Here is a 20,426-nt window from a genome sequence, read left to right on the forward strand (position 1 = left end):
CTCCTCACGGAGGCAGCAGAAGTGCGCATACGCGTCTCTCGCCTGCACGCGGCTGGGGCGGGAGCCTGTCCCGTGAAGCAGGGAAATCCTTCCTGGATCTGCTCTCATGCTCCAGGATTAGGAAGGGAGTCAAGGGTTTGTCTTGGGACCAGCGTGAGCGCGACAGGTCTCTCCGAAGGCCTTCCAGTGTGTCCCTTTGTGTGGTGTGTATGTGTGTGTTTGGGGGTGTTGCTGTAACGGGGTCATCTTACTTTTCTCATCTTCTTGGGACACGGCAGGGCTGATTGTGCGAGAGGAACAGCCTCCTTCTGAGCTCTGGCTGCTCTGTTCACAGGGTTGGGGGGTGGGGTCAGGCCTCAGTCTGTATCTCATCTCCCACGCTCTCTGCCTGCACTGTGGAACTGTCTGCGGGAGAGTCCTGTGCAGGAACATCAGGCTTCTGCCAGGGACCCTGAGGGGCTCACCCCAGAGCAACATAAGGTCAGGGGATGGGCAGCACCAAGTTACTCTGTGCCAGTCCTTCCTCTTCCTTCTCTTTCCATCGTCTGGTTTGGAGACCTTACCATCTCCCACAAAAGACATGCTCACGGCTTCTGCTCCTTTCTGCACCTGAACCTTAACACACCCAGGGGGCCCAACCAGACCCCCATCATTTCATTCCTCACATCCCAGCCGCTCAGAAGAAAGGGAAATGAGTTGAAGGACCTGGACCCAGAGAGATACCCCATCTCCCACTACCGTCTCCTTCCTCATAAAAAGGCAATATGGAATCAGCGAAAAGAATAAAAAAGGCCAAATAAAAGTAATCAAGTCATCCAATTAATAATTGTTCTCATCGACTCATCAGAATTCACAGCCAGGCCAAGAAAAGGGTGGGAAAGGGGGGGTCAGAGAGGACAAATGTGGGGGGTGCCTTCTTGTCCCTCGCCCTCAGGTGAGAGTAAAGCGCCTCCTGCCAAGTTCTCGTTTTCTCGCTTGCTCCTTTTTTTTTTTTTTTTTATGGGGCATCCTGAGTGTAAAAAATATGACTTGCCTTTATGGTGCTCCAACAGGAATGAAGCTATAAAATTATGAACAGTTTTTATGACGGCTATTCGGGGATGCTTTTATATTGATGGTATACAGCCTGAATCTGTCTTTTTTGCATCCCACCCCCCTCTTCCCTGGGTGGGGAGGGGAAGTCTGTGTAACTATTTTTCATGCATTTAATATATTAATTATCCAGTAAATGCTCCCCAGGCTGTGCTCGGGACATTGGAGAGTGACAGGTTCTCAGCGAGCCTCCAAAGGCAGCGCATCAGCCTGCAGTGTATTATGTCGGTGAGGTCAGGGTGGGGTTAATGTAACTTTTTATTTGCTGATTTTTCATAGGCGGGAGCAAAGCTGGGATGGAGAAGGGGGGGAGGGGGGGAGGGGAGGGAGGAGAAGGTGCCGGGAGAGCAGAGATAATGGTGAGGCAGATCTCTCCACCCCTAGTCTGCCTCTGTCAATGCCAGGAGGTTTGATTAGGTAGAAAAGGAGCACTGGCCTCTCCAGGCTGGCTCCTTCGCCCAATAATGCACACCCCTGGTGACACTTCTGAGCAATCCCCAGCTGCATCTTGCACTCTTAAATGCAGGCACAGTTTCACCATTTGATGCCTTCTCACTCTCTGAAACCGAAACCCAGGCTCTCAGGTGGAAAAAAAAAAACCTGTAAGGTTACACGGGAAGCACCTGCCACCTTCCTTTCCCAACTCTCAGATGGGTGCTTCTAAATACACACTTGCGCACTGCCGTATGGACCTTTGAAACACAGGCTGGCTTTGTTACTTAATTCCGCATTGTCCCTCCTGCTCTCACTCCTCAAATTCTCACCTAGACCCCTTGCCCATTCACAAAGCACAACTTCCGGTCATTAAATAAGAGGATATTTGAATGGGTCCCACAGGCCCCGGTTTGTCATCTCTAGCATAAGGCCAACTGCTCTTATGTCTTGAGCTGAGACCTTGTCCAGGAAGAAAAACTGTCAGGCAGCCAGACAGCCCACCACTGCTGGGGTGTAGGGTGGCCCAGGGTACCCAATGCCAAGGTGCTCCTTGGACCTTTGTATGCTCCAGATCTTGGGAGGGTGAAGGTTGCTGCTTAGACCAAATCGGAACTTTTGTCCCTGGCCTCCTGCCCCTTCCCCGCCATCTGCCGGCCCCAAGAGGGCAGCACAGCTGGGTTTTCCCTGCTTTTACTAGTGATGCTGAACACCAGATTCCTGCCTCCCCAACCTTCTGGAGACTTATTTTTGTTTTTGTGTATATATGTTTACTCTAAAAATGTTTAATCATTCAGAAAAGTTTAGACAAAAAAATTGGTGTAGGAGATCCTGTTGCGGCTCAGTGGCAATGAACCTGACTAGCATCCATGAGGATGAGGTTTTTTTTTTTTGGTCTTTTGTCTTTTTAGGGCCGGACCAGCAGCAGCAGCAGCAGCATATGGAGGTTCCCAGGCTAGGGGTTGAATCAGAGCTACAGCTGCCAGCTTACGCCAGAGCCACAGCAATGCCAGATTCGAGCCATGTCTGTGACCTACAGCACAGCTCACGGCAACGCCGAATCCTTAACCCACTGAATGAGGCCAGGGATCGAACCCACAACCTCCTGGTTCCTAGTCGGATTCGTTTCTGCTGTGCCACGACGGGAACTTTGAGGATGAGGGTGTGATCCTTGACCTCACTCAGTGGGTTAAGGATCCAGCGTTGCCACGAGCTGTGGTGTAGTTTGCAGACACAACTCAGATCTTGTGTTGCTGTGGCTGCGGTGTGGTGTAGGCTGGCAGCTGCAGCTCTAATTCAACCCCTAGCCTGAGAACCTCCATATGCTGCATGTGCAGCCCCAAAAAGCCCCCCAAAAAAATGGTGTAGACACATTTTTGTGTTGAGTCAGGACAAGGGCTGCTTCTGCTGAACCAGGGGCCCAGACACTGGGGCTCAGGGCCTCAGCTCTGCCTTGATATGCTGTGTGATGCCACTTTCCTCCACCAAAGAAGACAAAGTGAGGGTGGATGCTTCTGAGGCCCTGCAGACCCACCCATCCTTGTCCATAGGTTAGGTGGCACTGAGGAGTGTGCATGTGTATGTGCAAATGCCTTATTCCCTTGAAGGGGACAAGTTCCGGGTTTGAGTCCTAGAAACAGATTTCTTGCTCTGCCGCTTCCTGAGTTTGTTCACTGCTTGCAGACTCATTTTCCCCATCTCTAAGTTGGGGATAATTACAATGGGAGTGAAACCTTTTAAGAATGTTGTAAAGAATTTGGAGTTCCGGAGTTCCCGCTGTGGTGCAGTGGTTAATGAATCCGACTAGGAACCATGAGATTGCGGGTTCGATCCCTGGCCTTGCTCAGTGGGTTAAGGATCTGGCATTGCCGTGAACTGTGGTGTAGGTTGCAGACATGGCTCGGATCCAGCATTGCTGTGGCTCTGGCGTAGGCCAGTGACTACAGCTCCGGATGGACCCCTAGCCTGGGAACCTCCATATGCCACGAGAGCAGCCCAAGAAATGGCAGAAAGACAAAAAAAAAAAAAAAAAAAAGAAAAGGAAAAAGAAAAAGAATTTGGAGTTCCCATTGTGGCGTAGCAGAAACAAATCCGACTAGGAATCATGAGGTTGTGGGTTCGAGGCCTGGCCTCACTCAGTGGGTTAAGGATCTGGCATTGCCGTGAGCTGTGGTATATAGGTCGCAGACACAGCTCAGATCTGGCATTGCTGTGGTTGTGGTGTAGGCCAGCAACTGTAGCTCCAATTCGACCCCTAGCCTGGGAAACTCCATATGCTGCAGGTCAGGTGCAGCCCTGAAAAAAAAAAAAAAAAAAAAAAAGAACAAAGAAGTTAATAGCTATAAGGTGCTTAGCTCAGTGCCTGGCACAGACACTATTGCTGTTGTTGTCATTTTGATTATTATGTAGCTTCCACCCTCTCTTACCCACCTGGGTTTTCTACAACCCAACTTCCATGAAGTGACTACCCCTCCACAGCTTTGCAAATTCTGCCTTGTAAGTGGCTATTTCCTGCTAGGTGCTTGGTCCGTGTTGTGACATACTACGAGTAGACGTGTGGCGATGTCTAATTATGATCCAAACATCCAAGCTGGCTTAGTACCCACTTGCCTTTTTCATCCCTACGGAGCCAGCCTCAAGAGTAGCCGTGAGGCGCCAAGGGGCTGGGACCGGTCACGTGCATGACAGCCTTATTTTTCTCCTTATTTTTCAGCCATACAATACTGAGCCCAGTGAGGAGCCTGAGGATCAGGGAGACAAAGTCAGTAACACGCTACCCTGAGGTCCCCCAGGTGGTCTAAGTACAAGGATTGGGATTCAAGGCACCCTACTCCAAGCCTGTGTTCTGCTCATTCCCTCGGGCGCCCTCTTGCTCTGTTTGTGAAATGATACATCAAACCAAAACAGTGATAGTGATCTTGCAAATATATAAGTGCCGCTCTCTGCCTTTTGCTGGTGGGGGGCTCGCAGGAATGAGAGGTTGTCATTGCCCTGGAGGAGTCTGGAGGCCACTTGGGGGAGATGAGACATGTAGTAGCAGCGGTGGCTTGTGGCGCGTCTACGAGGACAGTGCTGCTAACAATACCGCCAGGAGCAACAACCCGAATAGCTGATGCCTACCCTGTGCCAGGTGCTTTGCCAAGAACCTTAGCCCATATATATTCATTTTATCCTCATAACCTCATGAGATTTGTACTGTTATTACCCACTGGTCTGTAGATGAGGAAACTGAGATGCAGAGAAATGAGATGCAGAGAAATTAGGTGCAGAGAAATTGTACAACTAGCAAGTGGAAGATTCTGGAAGATGCCGAGACAGGCCGACTCCAGAGGTGCAGCACTTAAAGCTTAGAACCTGCTCCGTGCCAGGTACCTACTTTGTCACAGCTCCCTCCCCAGTCTGGGATCCTTACTCTCGTTTAGGGATGTATAAGTTGGTTGGCACTTTTAACATTTCTATCTTGGTGCAAGTATTTAATGAAAGTATTTTAAAGGCTATGTTTCTGATCATAATGGTTCTAGGGAGCATAGCTAACATTTGAGGGCCAGGCCCTGTGTTAGGTGCTTTGACTACATTGCTTTGTTGCATTTCCTCCACAGCTTCATGACCTGGGCACCGTGTTATCCCTATTTCATAGATGAAGAACCACGGTTTTAAGGAGGTTAAGCAACTCGCCCAAAGTCATACAGTAAGTGGCGGAGCCCGGATTTCAGCCCAGGGCGTCCATCTCCAGAGCTGGACCTATTGACCCAAAGCTCTTAATGATGAGAGAGGAACTTATAGACACCAAGGAAGACGCCCCCCACCCCACCCTGTTGCCTGCCTGTACCCTGGTCACACTCTACCTCCCAGTGTCCCACCCCTTCCTAGAGATAGGAGGTAGAATTTTCATATATATTTTTCATATATGTAGAAATGAATTTTTTCTCCTGAATATGATCGTTCGGTTGTATTGTTCTGTAGTTTGCTTTTCTTTCTTTTTTTTTTTTTGTCTTTTGTTGTTGTTGCTATTTCTTGGGCCGCTCCCACGGCATATGGAGGTTCCTAGGCTAGGGGTTGAATCGGAGCTATAGCCACCGGCCTACGCCAGAGCCACAGCAACATGGGATCCGAGCCGCGTCTGCAACCTACACCACAGCTCACAGCAACGCCGGATCGTTAACCCGCTGAGCAAGGGCAGGGACCGAACCCGCAACCTCATGGTTCCTAGTCGGATTCGTTAACCACTTCGCCACGACGGGAACTCCTGTAGTTTGCTTTTCTTTTTTCTCATTTGATGCTGGCATATGTAGATCTATTTCATTTTTTTTTAAATTTCTACCTAATATTCCATGGGACAGGTTCACTAATTCTCCTGTTGATGGATAATGTGGGTTGTTTCCAATTTTTTGATATTGAATGCAATGAGCAATGCTGCCCTGAACTTTTTTTTTTTCCTTTTTAGGGCTGCACCCGAGACATATGGAGGTTCCCAGGCTAGGAGTCAAATCAGAGCTACAGCTACAGGCCTACACCACAGCCACACCAATGTAGGATCTGAGCCACATCTGTGACCTACACCAGAGCTCATGGCCATGCTGGATCGCCGACCCACTGAGTGAGGCCAGGGATTGAACCCATATCCTCATAGATACTAGTCAGATTCATTTCCACTGTGCCACGATGGGAACCCCGTCCCCAAACATTCTAATATAGGCCTTTTGTGCACATGTGCACAATACTTAGAAGTGAAATTGCTGAACAGAACAGAATGTGCCTTTAACATTTTTGGGTGGTTTTTTCATTATTGTTGCTGTTTGTTTGTTTTGTTTTTTTGTTTTGGCCATGCCTGAAGCATGTAGAATTTTCTGGGCCAGGAAATGAACCCACAACACAGCAGTGACCTGAACTGCTGCAGTGACACCACCAGATCCTTACCTCTCTGTGCCACAAGGGGACTCCAACATTTTTATGGCTATTGCCAAACTATCCTCCAAAAAGGCTGTATGCTTCCTCCAAAGTATATGAGAGACCCTCATCACCTTATATACTTGCCATTAACACCTAAATCTTTTTCCATCTTTGCTAAGCTGATGTATGAAAAAAAAAAAACAAAACTCTGTTGTTTTAATTTCACTGATTACTGCCGAGAATGGGGAGCTTTTTATTTATTTGCTATTTTTTTCTTTTTTGCCCCTTTCACATCTCACCTATGTGTACATTTTTCCCAATTTTTGATTGAATTCAGGGCTTAAGGTGCTTATAATATTAATTTTCTGAGTATAAAGGTAATACATTCTAGGGAGTTCCCTTGTGGTGCAGTGGGTTAAGGATCTGGTGTTGACACTGCTGTGGCTCAGGTTTGATCCCTGGCCTGGGAACTTCCATATGCCGTGGGTGCAGCCAAAAAAAAAAGTAATGCATTCTAAATGAAGAACATTAGACAACATAGACAATAGCAAAGAAAGAAAATAGATCCCACTCATAGTCCCTCTGCCCTAAGATAACACTTGGCAGCATTTCTGTGTATTTTTGCACTTTATTTCAATGTGAATGCAATGCGATATGCTTCCTACCCCTACTCTTAGCATAGCGTGGTATATGCAGTTTTGTGCTTCCTTTCCCACTTGACATTATAAAGGGCACACTTTCCTGTGCTCTTAAATATCTTAAACATAATTTTTATGTTTGCTTGGTATTGATCAAATTGATAAGTCAACATTTATCTGCCATTATTCTAATTGCCGAATGTATCGATTGCGGCCCGTTTTTTTTTCACTCTTATAAATAATGCTATAGTGAACATCTTTGTACATAAATCTCAGTCCACCTCGTTCATTATTTCCTTAGGATAGATACTTTAAAGTGGAATGAACAGGGTCAAAAGGTATAAATGTTTCAAGATTTTGGATCCATGTTGCCGAGTTGTTTTCCAGAAGGGTTGTATGGATTTACATCTCCATTAACCGGGTAGGAGGCCCACATTTAAGTGAATACTTTATAACTGAAAAAACCTTTTTGAGGAGTTCCCATCCGTGGCTCAGTGGTTAATGAACCTGACTGGTATCCATGAGGACGCAGGTTCGATCCCTAGCCTTGCTCAGTGGGTTAAGGGATCAGTCAGGTATTGCTGTGCGCTGTGGTGTAGGTCACAGACATGGCTCTGATCCCACATTGCTGTGGCTGTGGCACAGGTTGGCAGCTACAGCTCTGATTTGACCCCTAGCCTGGGAACCTCCATATGCTGAGAGGGTGGCCCTAAAAAGACATAAATAAATAAATAAGTAACCTTTTCGATTGGAAGGTAAATATATCTCCTTATTGTCTTAATCTTCATAGTCTCTTGCAGTGAAATAAAACATTTTCTATAGCGCTCAGCCATTTTTAGTTTATGAATTATTTGTCTATGTTCTTTGCCCTTTTTCTTTCTTTCTCCATCTCTTTCTTTCTCTCTTCTCTTCTCTTGCCCTATTGTGGCATCTGGAGTTCTCAGGCCAGGGCAGATCTGAGCCATGGTTTGGACCTATGCCACAGCTGTGGCAATGCCAGATCCTTAATCCATTGTGCCAGGCCTAGGATGGAACCTGGGTCCTAGTGCTCCAGAGAAGCTGCTGATCCTGTTGAGCCACAGTGGAAACTGCATTTTCTCTTGGACTGGTTATCCCCATTTTTTGGACAAAGAAACTGAGGCTCAGAGTGGTTAAGTAGCCCACCCACAATTACACAGTGGGCAGAGGGAGAGCCAGGATTCAAACCTCTCTTATTCCCTGTCCTGTGCTCTCACACTGTGTTGCTTCTTTTCACTCTGGTAAGAGTCAGCAAGTTATTATTCAGCCTGCTGACCATTTTCGTATATAGAATGATTGTCACCCAGTCACGTCCATTTATTGACTATCATCCGTGGCTGTTTTTTTTTTTTTTTTGTCTTTTTAGGTCCACATGTGCAGCATATGGAGGTTCCCAGGCTAGGGGGTGGAATTGGAGCTGCAGCTGTGAGCCTGCACCACAGCCACAGCCACGCCAGATCTGAGCCATGTCTTTAACCTACGCCACAGCTCTCGGCCACTCCAGATCCTTAACCTACTGAGCAGGGCCAGGGATTGAACCCAAGTCCTCATGGATACTTGTTGGTTTTGTTACCACTGAGCCACAACAGGAACTCTCATCTGTGGCTGCTTGTGTATTACAATGACCCAGTAGTTGCGACAGAGACCACGTGGCCCACAAAGTCTAAAGTATTTACTATCTGGTTTTACTGAAATGTTTTACAGAAAATGTTGACTGACCCCCTGGTCTAGAGAAGCACCATATGTTGAAGTTTGAATTTCCTAGCAGCCACATTTTAAAAGTAAAAAGAAACAGCGAAATGAATTGAGAGTATATTTTGTTTATTTCAGTATAATTGAAATATTATCCTTTCAGTATGTGAGCAACATAAAAATTATTAATGAGATATTTTAGATTTTTGGGTACCATCTTTGGGATCTGTTGTGTATTTTGCACCGAGAGCACATCTCAATTCGGACCAGCCAAATGTCAAGTGTTTCGTAGTGATATATGAACTAACCACAGGGGACTGCACAGCTCCAGAGCCCCAATTATTTTCATCTGTGAAATACAGACAATGCTAATACCACACAATTCACAGAGTCGTTGGAAAAAATGAATGAGAGGCAACATGTTTGTAAAGTATTACATACATGCAATGGGTTAGGATTCTAATCGTGGGCTGGGAGGGTCCAGGGATGACTTGCCTTTCACACGATGGGTAGGAATTTTAGAGGCAAAGGGTAGTTGTTGCCAAGGATAGTTGGGGTGGGGGGAGTTCCCGTTGTGGTGCAGTAAACAAATCTAGCTACTATCCATGAGGACGCAGGTTGGATCCTTAGCCTCACTCAGTGTTGCCATGAGATGTGGCATAGGTTGCAGACGTGGCTCAGATCCCATGCTGCTGTGGCTGTGGTGTAGGCCGGCAGCTGTAGCTCCAATTCGACCCCAGCCTGGGAACCTCCATATGCTGTGGGTGTGGCCCTAAAAGGCAAAAAAAAAAAAAAAAATAGGGGACCAAACGCATGCATGTGCACACACGTGCACACACACACACACTCTCACACCTACCCATCCATATTTTTGTTTCTTCCCTCCCCTGTGTCAATGTCTCCTGAACAGTACTTAGGCCCTAGAGAAGGCAAAAAAAAAAAAAAAAAGATACATTTGCAACAAAGTTGTTGAAATTTTAATGGAAAAGCAACAAAGAGGTAAAGTCGTCTAGGCATAGAGCTGATGTAACATGAAATTAGGCTCCCCGTTTCTTGGGCAACCAGGGTAAAAAGGGAAACATATTGGACTACCTCATTTTCACTACCTCAGGAGGAAAAGGTATGCTCCTTTTTTCTCCAAGAGAAACAAACTGTTCCCTGGTACTCCATTCAAACGGGCAGTCAGCACCCGAGGCGTTGCTCGGGGACTGGGAGAGGATATGGACAAAGGCTTCCATCGCAGATTTATAGCAGGTGCAGCCCTGATCTTCCTGCGGCTGTGTCTGTGCCCTCAATAAAAGCCGAGGGCACAGTGTGAAAGCTCAGACTCAGTGAAGGCGATCCTGCAGGAGGTAATCTAACGTGGTCCAGCTATGTGGCTTTTTAGGGACTTAGCTGGAAGCAGGGAAAGGGTTTAGAATGCCTACTGGAGGCTGTGCCCCAGCTGTCCAGCCAAATCCAGTCTATCCTCTTCTTTCCCACAGCTACCACTTTAGGGTGGGTCCTTATCGTTTCCTGCCTCTTCTCTGGTTTACCTCCAGCCTCTCCTCTGCTCGGCAGGCTCTGATCTTTCTCATATACAGACTCCATCACCACCCCCATGCCCCACAGCCTTAAAATCCATCAGTGACCCAAGTGGTGGGATTTGGGGTGAATTTGTTTGCTCTCAGCTTGGAATTTTTAGTCCCGGTTTGGATTTTTATAACAACTATGGATAATGCTTGCAAAAACAATAGGGTCATTTTATTTTAGGAAAAAACAGTCTGGATCAAGATGCTGAGATGCACCAAGATTCTAATAGTGTTAATTGCAGGTGTTGGGACATGATAGGTTGTTTTCATTTTCCTCTAAGCTTAAGTACATTTTTTTTTTCTTTTCCTTTTTTTTTTTTTTTTTTTTAAACTTTTGTCCTTTTAGGACTGCACCCGTGGCTTATGGAGATTCCCAAGCTAGGGGTCTAATTGGAGCTGTAGCTGCTGGCCTGCACCAGAGCCACAGCAATGTGGGATCTGAGCCACGTCTGCAACCTACACCACAGCTCATGGCAACACTGGATCCTTAACCCACTGAGCGAAGTCAGGGATCAAACCTGAAACCTCATGGTTCCTAGTTGGATCCGTTAACCACTGAGCCACGACAGAAACTCCCATTTCTTTTCTTTTCTTTTTTTTTTTGTCTTTTGTTTTTTTAGGGCCACACCCACAGCATGTGGAAGTTCCCAGGCTAGGGGGCTAATTGGAGCTGCTGCTGCCGGCCTACACCACAGCCACAGCATCTCCAGATCTGAGCCATGTCTGCAAACGACACCACAGCTCACAGCAACGCTGGATCCTTAACCCACTGAGTGAGGCCAGGGATCGAACCCATAACCTCATGGTTCCTAGTTGGATTCGTTTCCACTGCAGCATTACGGGAGCTCCTAAGTACATTTCTTAAGTTAAAAAAAAAAAAAAAACTTTAATGCTTTCTTGCTGCTCCTTGTCACCTGACACCCACCTATTTCTCTGAGCTCTCCCAGCTTCCTCTGCATAATGACTACACTTATTAGGCATCTACTGTGTGCCAAGCACTGTGCTAGGACCTTTAAAAAATGTAAATATTGTTGCAATAAACCATGTGCTGAGTCCATTTAATGGATGAGGATATGGAAGGTAGAGAGAGGTTACGGACCGTGCGTGACGTCGCAGAGCCAGAGTGACAGAGCCGTGATTAGAAAGAACCCAGGCAGTACGAAGCCAGAGTTTGAATTTTCCTTTACACCATAGTCTCCTATTTAGCACGTTGGGTCTTTTTTTTTTCTTTTTTCTTTTTTTCAAACTCCAGCAGCATTGTACTTGGCCTATTCTAGGTGTGTAATAAACATTGAATAAAGGTATTTCATAAATATCATTTCTGGGTGTTCCCATCGTGGCTCAGTGTTTAACGAATCCGACTAGGAACCATGAGGTTGTGGGTTTGATCCCTGGCCTCCCTCAGGGGGTTAAGGATCTGGCGTTGCTGTGGCTGTGGTGTAGGCTGGCAGCAGCAGCTCCGATTAGATCCCTAGCCTGGGAACCTCCATATGCCGTGGGTGTGGCCCTAAAAGGACAAAAGACCAAAAAAAAAAAAATCACTTCTGTGTTGTGTGGAGAGTGGACACCGTGAATTCTTTTTGGCTTAGGGCTTCCAAACTTCAGATCCTTGGGGGAATGGACACTGTCTCAGGCAGAGAGTTTAGGCTTTGCTGGACCTCAGAGGAGGCCCTAGAGAAGGCATGGCTGAGAGGTGACGCCAGAAGCCTACATCTCTCTATAGCTTCATGGGGAATCCTGTGCCCAGGATAAGAGGAACAGAGTCACCAACATGCCCTCCATCCTGGCCCAGAAGAGCGTAGAACTGAAGGTGCAAGTGGGGCCACAAAGAGGGTCCTCTTGGAGGGTGAACAGATAGCAAGGTGGATTGTATAGGGTACCCCCTTGGCCTCAGGACTACATAAACCCCTGTAACTTACCAATAAGTCGAGGGAAAGGGCGAGAGCTGAAGAAAATCCAGAAATGCCTGAGACTGAATAATTTTCCCACTGCCCAGTGGAATGAAGACTCAGAATGGAAACTAAATTGCATTAAAGAAGGAGTTCCCATTGTGGCTCAGAGGCTTAAGATTCTGACTAGTTTCCATGAGGATGTGGTTTGATCCCTGGCCTTGCTCAGTGGGTTAAGGTCCAGCATGGCTGTGAGCTGTGGTGTAGGTTGCAGTCGAGGCTCAGATCCTGCTTTGCTGTGGCTGTGGTGTAGGATGGCAGCAGCAGCTCCAATTCGGCCCCTAGCCTGGGAGCTTCCATATGCGGCAGATGCGTTCCTAAAAAAGCAAATAATAATAATAGCACTAGAGAAAAATAAAAGTTTTACCTTCCACGTTGAGTCTTTGGACTGAGACTTTTTTTTTTTTTTTTTTTTGGCTGTGCCGGTGACACACAAAAGTTCTGGGGCCAAAGATCAAACCCGTGCCACGGCTGCAACCCCAAGCCACAGCAGTGAAAATGTCATATTCTCAATCTGCTGCGCCATCAGAAATCTCCTGCACTGAGATTTTATTCGCTGTCCTAAGCTGGGCATTCCTCTGGGCTGGAGAAATGCATTCCAAGGCTGCACTATCCCCTGGGCACGCAGAAGGAAGCCTAGAATTTCCAATCACTCGCCAAAGGCAGGGAGATCCTCAGGCTTTGGAACCCAGAGAGGGGAAGACATCCTAAGACTAAAGCTAAGAAGATCGGCTAGTGTTCTTTCCACTTGGAGGGTCTCCCCACCTGTGTGTACAGGTGCACTAGAGGCTCTCTGGCAGGCACACCAGGTCTCACCTGAAGATGGGTCTTTTTTTTTTTTTTTTTTGGTCTTTGATCCTTTTAGGGCTGCACCTGCAGCATATGGAGGTTCCCAGGCTAGGGGTCTTCAGAGCTGTAGCTGCCAGCCTAGGCCAGAGCCACAGCAACACGGGATCCGAGCCGCGTCTGTGACCTACACCACAGCTCACGGCAACGCTGGACCCTTAACCCACTGAGCAAGGGCAGGGATCGAATCCGCAACCTCATGGTTCCTAGCTGGATTCGTTTCCGCTGCGCCACGACGGGAACTCCCAAGATGGGTCTTTTTGTACCCATCATGCTCACAGATAGGAACTTGATTTAGATCCACAATTCCACACCATTGACCATGACAGGAATGATCTTGACCCAAACAACTTTCAGAGCAGATATGAGTGGTGGCTCATGTCCACATCACTAGTGCCCTGGTGGACTGTCTCCTTCCGGGCAGCACTTCGTCCTGGGCACTCCCTGGGCCCTGCTCATCTCAGGATGAGTGAGCCATGCCCCACCCCAGGGATCAAAAAGAGGGGAGTCTGCTGAATGAGGGCACTTACCAGTGACCCTTTACATTTGAGCCTGAGCCTATGCCTGTCAAGGACGATGACTTTGACTCTGGCCATGGTTGATACTTTCAGAGGCTGGGCTATGGGGGAGGAGGGACAGCAGTAGCGGACACGCTTCAGCTCAGCTCTTACCAGCATGGGCTGGGCAACCTCTTTCCCCTTTCTGAGCTTTGATGCCCTCTTCTGGTAGAAATACCCCGGGAGTTCCCATTGTGGCTTAGTGGGTTAAGAACCAGACTCGTATCCATGAGGATCTGGGTTTGATCTCTGGACTCCCTCAGTGGGTTAAGGATCCTGTGTGGCTGTGGCTGTGGCTAAGCCAGCAGCTATAGCTCTGATTCAACCCATAGCCTGGGAACTTACATAATGCCATGGGTGTGGCAGTAAAAAAAAAAAAAAAAAAAAGAAGAAGAAAAGAAAAAAGCTCTCCGTGTCTTCCCCTAAGGAAACGTCATCCTATTTCACCAGCAGCAGCCTCATCCGTTCTTAGCTGCAACCCCATGTCACCCGTGGAAATCCTGTTATCGCATGAAAATGGTGTGATTCAATGCAATTAGGATAAGGAGGGACTTGGGGGCAGCCACCAGCAGTAATGCTGCAGTTAGAAAGCAAGTGGCCCCTTGACTGCGAGGAAGCCCTTTCTGTCTCCCAGCCTAGTGGGTCCCCAGGCTGGTGCTGGGTCTTCGGGCTGAAACTATGCCTTCTGTAAAGCCAGAAATCCCATATTTCAGGAAAACACTTTTATGTGCAAAAGCTCTTCCCCAGAGTGTGGGGAGGTGGGTGTTGGGGAGCTGTTCAGAGCAAATTAGCTCTGAGCCTGGAATTCTTTTTGTTTTATTTGGACTTTTCACAACCTTTCCTGTCCATGATTTCATTCAACCCTCAAGGCACTCTGGCAAGGCAAACTAGATAGGTATTATTTTACCTTTTAATTATCTCTTTGTCCTGTCCACATCTCTTCCATGGCCTCTGCCTCCTTCCTAGTCCAAGCCACTCTCGATTCTTTTCCTTAAGCTTTTTTTGACGTATAACATATGTGGCAAAATGTGCAAACCTCAAATGCACAGTCTGATGAATTTTCACCCTTTGTAACCACCATCCAGATGGAGATATGGAACGTTCCCAGCTTTACTGCAGGTTCCCTTCTCCTCCATCGTGTTCACTATCCCTCCCAAAGATAACAATTATCCCGACCAAGGTCCTAATAGATGTCTTTTGTCTGCTTTTGAACTTCATATAAACAGGAACGTACAGTATGTCCTTCTGCCGCAAGATGCATCCATGTGTATTAGCAGATTGATCTTTTTTTTTTTTTTGTCTTTTCTTTCGTCTTTATAGGGCCGTACCCACAGCATATGGAGGTTTCCAGGCTAGGGTTCTAATCTGAGCTGCAGCTGCCGGTCTATGCCAGAGCTACAGCAACATGGGATCCGAGCCGCATGCATCTATGACCTATACCACAGCTCATGGCAATGCCAGATCCTTAACCCACTGAGCAAGGCCAGGGATCAAACCCACAACCTCATGGTTCCCAGTCGGATTCGTTAACCACTGAGCCACCATGGGAACTCCCAGTAGATTGTTCTTTTTTGTTGCTGTATAATGTTCCACTGTGTGGCTGTACCAAGGTTGATTGGCACATTCTGCCATCGTTGGACATTTCAGTTGTTTCCAGCCTTCTGCGATTCCTTGTAAAGTTCGTCTCTTTTGGGGGGCCTTATTCTGGGTCATAGTGTATACAATTTTAATAGATAGTACCATTTTTTTCCAAAGTGGTTTTACTAATTTACACTCCCATGAGCAGTGGGCGAGAGTTCCAGTTGCTTCACAGCCTCATTAAACCCTTGGAAGTGTTAGCCCTTCTGATGGGTGTATTAGCATCTCGTGGTGGTGGTACTTGGCGTTTCTTTGATGATTAACAATACCAAGTATCCTTTCATTTGTTTATTGTAAACCAGTGTTAATGCTCTCCCAGCCCACCGGGAAGGGCTCCCAGCCAGTCTTTCTGTTCCTGCTTTGGGCCTCTCCCATCCCATCTGTCTGGTACATCTGCAACAGCTGGTGTTCCGAACACATAAGTTGGATCATGTTACTTTCCTGCTTAAAAACCACCTGTGGCTTCCTCTTGCCCTTTGGATCAAAGGCCACTCTTTGACCTGTCCCTGCCTTCCCAGGACCCCTGCCCACCTCTCCAGCTTCATCGAGACAGTTTTGACCCTGGTATTCCAGCCACTGGAGGTCTCCTTTGGAAGTTTGGGTTGTGTCCAGTTTTGGGCTTTTAGAAATAAGCTCATGGAGTTCCCATCATGGCTCAGTGGTTAACGAATCCGACTAGGAACCATGAGGTTGTGGGTTTGATCCCTGGCCTTGCTCAGTGGGTTAGGGATCTGGCGGGTTCGATCCCTAGCCTTGCTCACTGGGTTAGGGATTCAGCGTTGCCGTGAGCTGTGGTGTAGGTCACAGACGTGGCTCGGATCCTGCGTTGCTGTGGCTGTGGCATGGGCTGGCGGCTACAGCTCCAGTTGGACCCCTAGCCTGGGAACCTCCATATGCCGCGGGAGTGGCCCTAGAAATGGCAAAAAAAAAAAAAAAAAGAAAGAAGCTCATGCCTTTCTCCTTCCTCACCTTCATCACATTCTGTAATTTCATATGATGTGACTATTTGATTGATGTCTGTCTCTGCTGCTAGAGTGTAAGCTTCGTATGAGCAAGCCTTGCACCTGTCTTGCTCATTATCGTATTCCTAGTGCCTTCCGGGAGGGCAGTGATGGCGTCTGTTCTGTTCACTAATGGATCTCAACACTCAGCACAGCGCCTGGGCCAGCAGAGACCATTAACATTGGTTGGATGGATAGGTAACTCTGGGTTGAACTGAAGCATTGTTAGGACAGACAAGTATAAAGAAAAATGTCACCTTACTGCTAAAAGCAGATGCTATGGGACTGTCCACACGCTTTCGTTTTGCTGGAATTTTATGGGACTGATTATTGCTCAAATTAGGAAAGTTGGTGACAGGTACCTGGAAATCTGTCACAGGCTAAATGGCGTTCACTCAAGCCTTAACAACCTAAAACTTCTTCTGGTTGCACCTCGGCAAGTTGACTTTCATTTGCCTTCTTGGGAAAAAAAGTTAGCTTGAAAAAGAAAAGATGGAAACAAGAAGATACTCCAAAGGCCACAAGGCACCTACCAAAGAGAATTAGGACTTTGCTCATTGTTGGCAAGCAAATTGATGTTGCTCATTGCAAATGGATCTTATTTGCTCACCATCAAGTCTTATCTGCTCATCGGAGCGGGTCCTGCTGCCGCGCTGCTTGGCAGCCGATGGGTTCCAGGGATGGCAGCTCCGTGGGAGTAATAAAGTGGTGTTTCGTTTCCAATTGTCTCTCATGGAGACCTCTCAGTAATTCGGATTGATTGTCCTGCAGCCCAACGCAGGGGCTGACTCAATGAGGTTTCTCTGGGCTATAGGATGTTTATGGCTGTCTCTGGAACGGAATGATACACCCAGCAAGGTTGGCCCTGAGCTGCCCAGGGACACTGTCCTTTCCAGCCAGGGGCTGAGGCTTGTGTGGGGAGGAGGGGAGAGGGGCCACTTTCAGGCTGGGAACTAGGCTTCTGGTCTCCTGATGCATCCCCAGAAATCGGCCTGAAATGGTCGTCTTCTCCGTGCCTCTGCCTTAGAATTTCCTGTGGCTTCGGGCGTTGTCTGCACTGGGAATGGCCCATCCATCCGGGGGTCCCAAGGGCTGTAGCTTCTACACTCCTGTGGCCTGGCCTGAGCTTTGAGCGTCTGCTTCCGCCCAGGCAGAGAAGGAGGGGGCATGGGGGGCAGGGAGAAACACTAGCCCCTTAGTCCTGAGCTGTTTATTGACCTTATTTTTAGGAGCAGGGAGAGGCTGAGGTTCTGGGGTGCTGCGGGTGAAGCCGGGGTCTGGCAGGGCTCGGCGCAGCCCCTCACACCTATAGCTAAGCCACCAGAGTTTCTTCTCAGCTCAAGAAGCCTCTGGCAAATCCTGTGTTTATAGGGCCAGCCCCCCCCCCCCCCTCCCCGGAAGCCAGGCCGGCCTTCTGGCCCATGCCCCTTCCTTTCAATTTCTGTGGGTTTTTAGTTCTCCTCCTGGCCTTGTCTCCTCTCTCCCCGCCTTCCACAGCCCCATCCCCTCAGACCCATCTACCCCTCAACCCCATCCGACTGCCAATTGAAAAGGCCTGAAAATAATGTGAAATAATATAGTTTATCACCCAGAGGCTGCTGACAGGCAGCGCGGCCACCTCTGAAAACAGGCGGGGAGGCTGGGAGGGCGAGGAAATTATAGGCTGCACAAAGGAGAAAAAGTTAAAGTGAGAGCTCCATAAAAGAAAGTGGAACTATTATGCTGCAAAATGCCAACTCATTACAAAGCGGCCAAATAAGAGAGAAATACGGCGCTGCCTGTAATAGCAGTTTACAAGGAAACATTGTACAGCAACAGAAGAGACGCTGCTATAATTTGCTCTAACAACTCCAATTATCCCTTTTATTGATTTGGCAACACATTTAATAGGAGTAGCCACACCTCTTCTGTTACAAATCATTAAAGGTGTTGAACGGTGTAATTTTAAAATTGTCCTCCTACCGTTGTCAGTATGACAGCATAATTCCCCCTGATTTCGGCTATGTAAACACCCAGGCACCGTCATTTCCCCCTTACAAGGCCAGAGATGTTGTCAGCCTGGGGTTTTTGTGCAGCAACATCCATTTAATACATATCTTTTTGCCCCAGCCGGCTCTCCTAATTGCAGAGGTTTGGTTTAGTGCCCCCTCCCCGCGCCCCCCCCTTACTCTCTCACTCTTTCCCTCTTTTCTTCCAGCTAGAGGGTGTGTGTGTGTGTGTGTGTGTGTGTGTGTGTGTGTGTGTGTGTGTGTGTGTGTGTGTGTGTGAGAGAGAGAGAGATGAGGATCGTGGAGGGAGGGAAATAAACAGGCTGTGGGCCCTTCTCTTTCTTCTCCAGTAGCCTTAATTGCTACCTAAGGCTGGGCCATGCGCTTAACATGCGGGGGGCAGGCCCCGCGACCGGCACAGCCTTGGGAGGCGCAGCGCGCGTGCCCACCTGTGCGCGCCCCCGGAGCAGCGGGCGAGCGCGTGCGCGTTCTCGGCAGGGCCGGCGCGCGCGCGGGAGGCCCCTGAGCTGAGCGGCCCGCGGGGAGCAGGGAGGACGGGCGGGGGTCCGGCGGCGCCGACGCGCGGGGTCAGGGTCAGGGTCAGAGTCTGGGGCGGCTGGGAGAGACCCGCCGGGTCCCGGCGGAATCCGAGCGTCTCAAGGGCTGGGCGCACGGGGTCGGGGATGCCCAGGCTGGGCGGCGTGGGTCCGAGAGGCGAGCGCTGAGGGGTCGACTGGCCGAGTGCAGAGGCCGGGGACTGGGAGCGGGAGGCGGCGACGCCGCCCGGAAGGTGAGCCCTGCACTTCGGCCGCTTCTGCTCTGATGGTACCTTTTGTAGGGTTATTGGCTTCGCGTCGGCCTCCCTCGCGGCTTCCTCCCCGGCTCATCAGCCCCTTAAGGGAGTTTTGTCGCTTATGTCCCCGCCGCATCCCAGTGTTGAGCCCAGTGGGAAGGCCCTCAGCAGACGTTTGTTCAGCGGATGGAGACATGGGGTGAGGAAGGATTCTGAGGAAAGTAGGTGACCGGGGACTCAGATGATGGGGCTGGGCTCAAGGAGGCAGGGTGACCTGTTGGGTGGGTGTCTGACCCTGTGCTGTTAGGTGCTCCTCCGGCTTGGGCGGGGTTGTGTGGCCTGGCCTGGGCGGGCTCATGTCCTCCCAGACTGCACCCGACCCTCTGCAGTCCCCTGTGTGGGGACTGTGTCCTCCTGCGTTCAAGTTGGCCATGCGTCCAGGGCTTCTGGGAGGAACCAGTGTGCTGTGGGGTTAAGGGGTGTGCTTTGAGGACTCAGGACCCCTTTCCAAATCCACCTGTGTGAAATCTTGGGCAAGTCCCCCCCATCCCGACCCTATCCCAACTCTTTTCCTTTGTATGATGGAGCTGGATCCAGAGCCGCTCTGAAGGGGTGCTATTTTAGGTGACTTCCATTGGGCCAGGCTCCTGAGCAGGTGATCAGAATGAAGCAGGCGTCCTAGAAACACCTGCTCTGTGGCCTTGAGCTTCTGCACTCTACCACGGGATTGGACCTAAGCTGCAGTTGGAGGGATTTAAGTTAGACCCAAAGAATGTTAGCTCTCAGGACTGCATGGTTCCAGATTAGGTAACTGGAGCGACCCTTACTCTGCACCAGCTGAAGGGCTCTTGCTGCAGGGCAGGGGGATGCTGACCATACACAGTCATCCCCAGGGATCTGCAGGGACTGGGCCTTGGCCTGGGTGCCCAGGGCATTTGGGGGACAGGAAGCAGCCTCAGCAGCTGCCATCTCCCCATCATCTGCCCACACATCTGCAGACCTTGTTTACCTTCCTAAGGACCTGGGGCTTCCCCACCCTGAGCCTGCAGGGGACAGCTTAGCTAAGCCTAAGCCCACATCCTCACGGGGGAGGAAGCTTTGGGTCTGCTGGGAGGGGGCCCTGAGAAGGGACCTCCTCTGTACCCATGTACAGTGGGGGTGTGGGTGTGTATGCGTGAGTGTGTGTGCACATTTGTGGATGCCCTGGGAAGGGACCTCTTCTGTACTCGTGTACAGCAGGGGTGTGGATGTGTGTGCGTGAGTGTGTGTGCACAGTTTTGGCTGCCTCTCCCCTGCTCTCTAAGCACTTCTGTGTGCCTTC

The 20,426-nt window shown here is 49.0% G+C and overlaps 1 pseudogene; it reads right to left on the reverse strand.

The window, feature by feature from the left end:
• Positions 1-20,074, reverse strand: part of LOC125113866 (ferritin light chain-like) — a 31,710-nt pseudogene extending 11,636 nt beyond the window's left edge.
• Between the last annotated feature and the right edge of the window lie 352 nt (positions 20,075-20,426).

This window comes from Phacochoerus africanus, chromosome 14, assembly GCF_016906955.1.
Source record: "Phacochoerus africanus isolate WHEZ1 chromosome 14, ROS_Pafr_v1, whole genome shotgun sequence".
Classification (NCBI taxonomy): domain Eukaryota; kingdom Metazoa; phylum Chordata; class Mammalia; order Artiodactyla; family Suidae; genus Phacochoerus; species Phacochoerus africanus.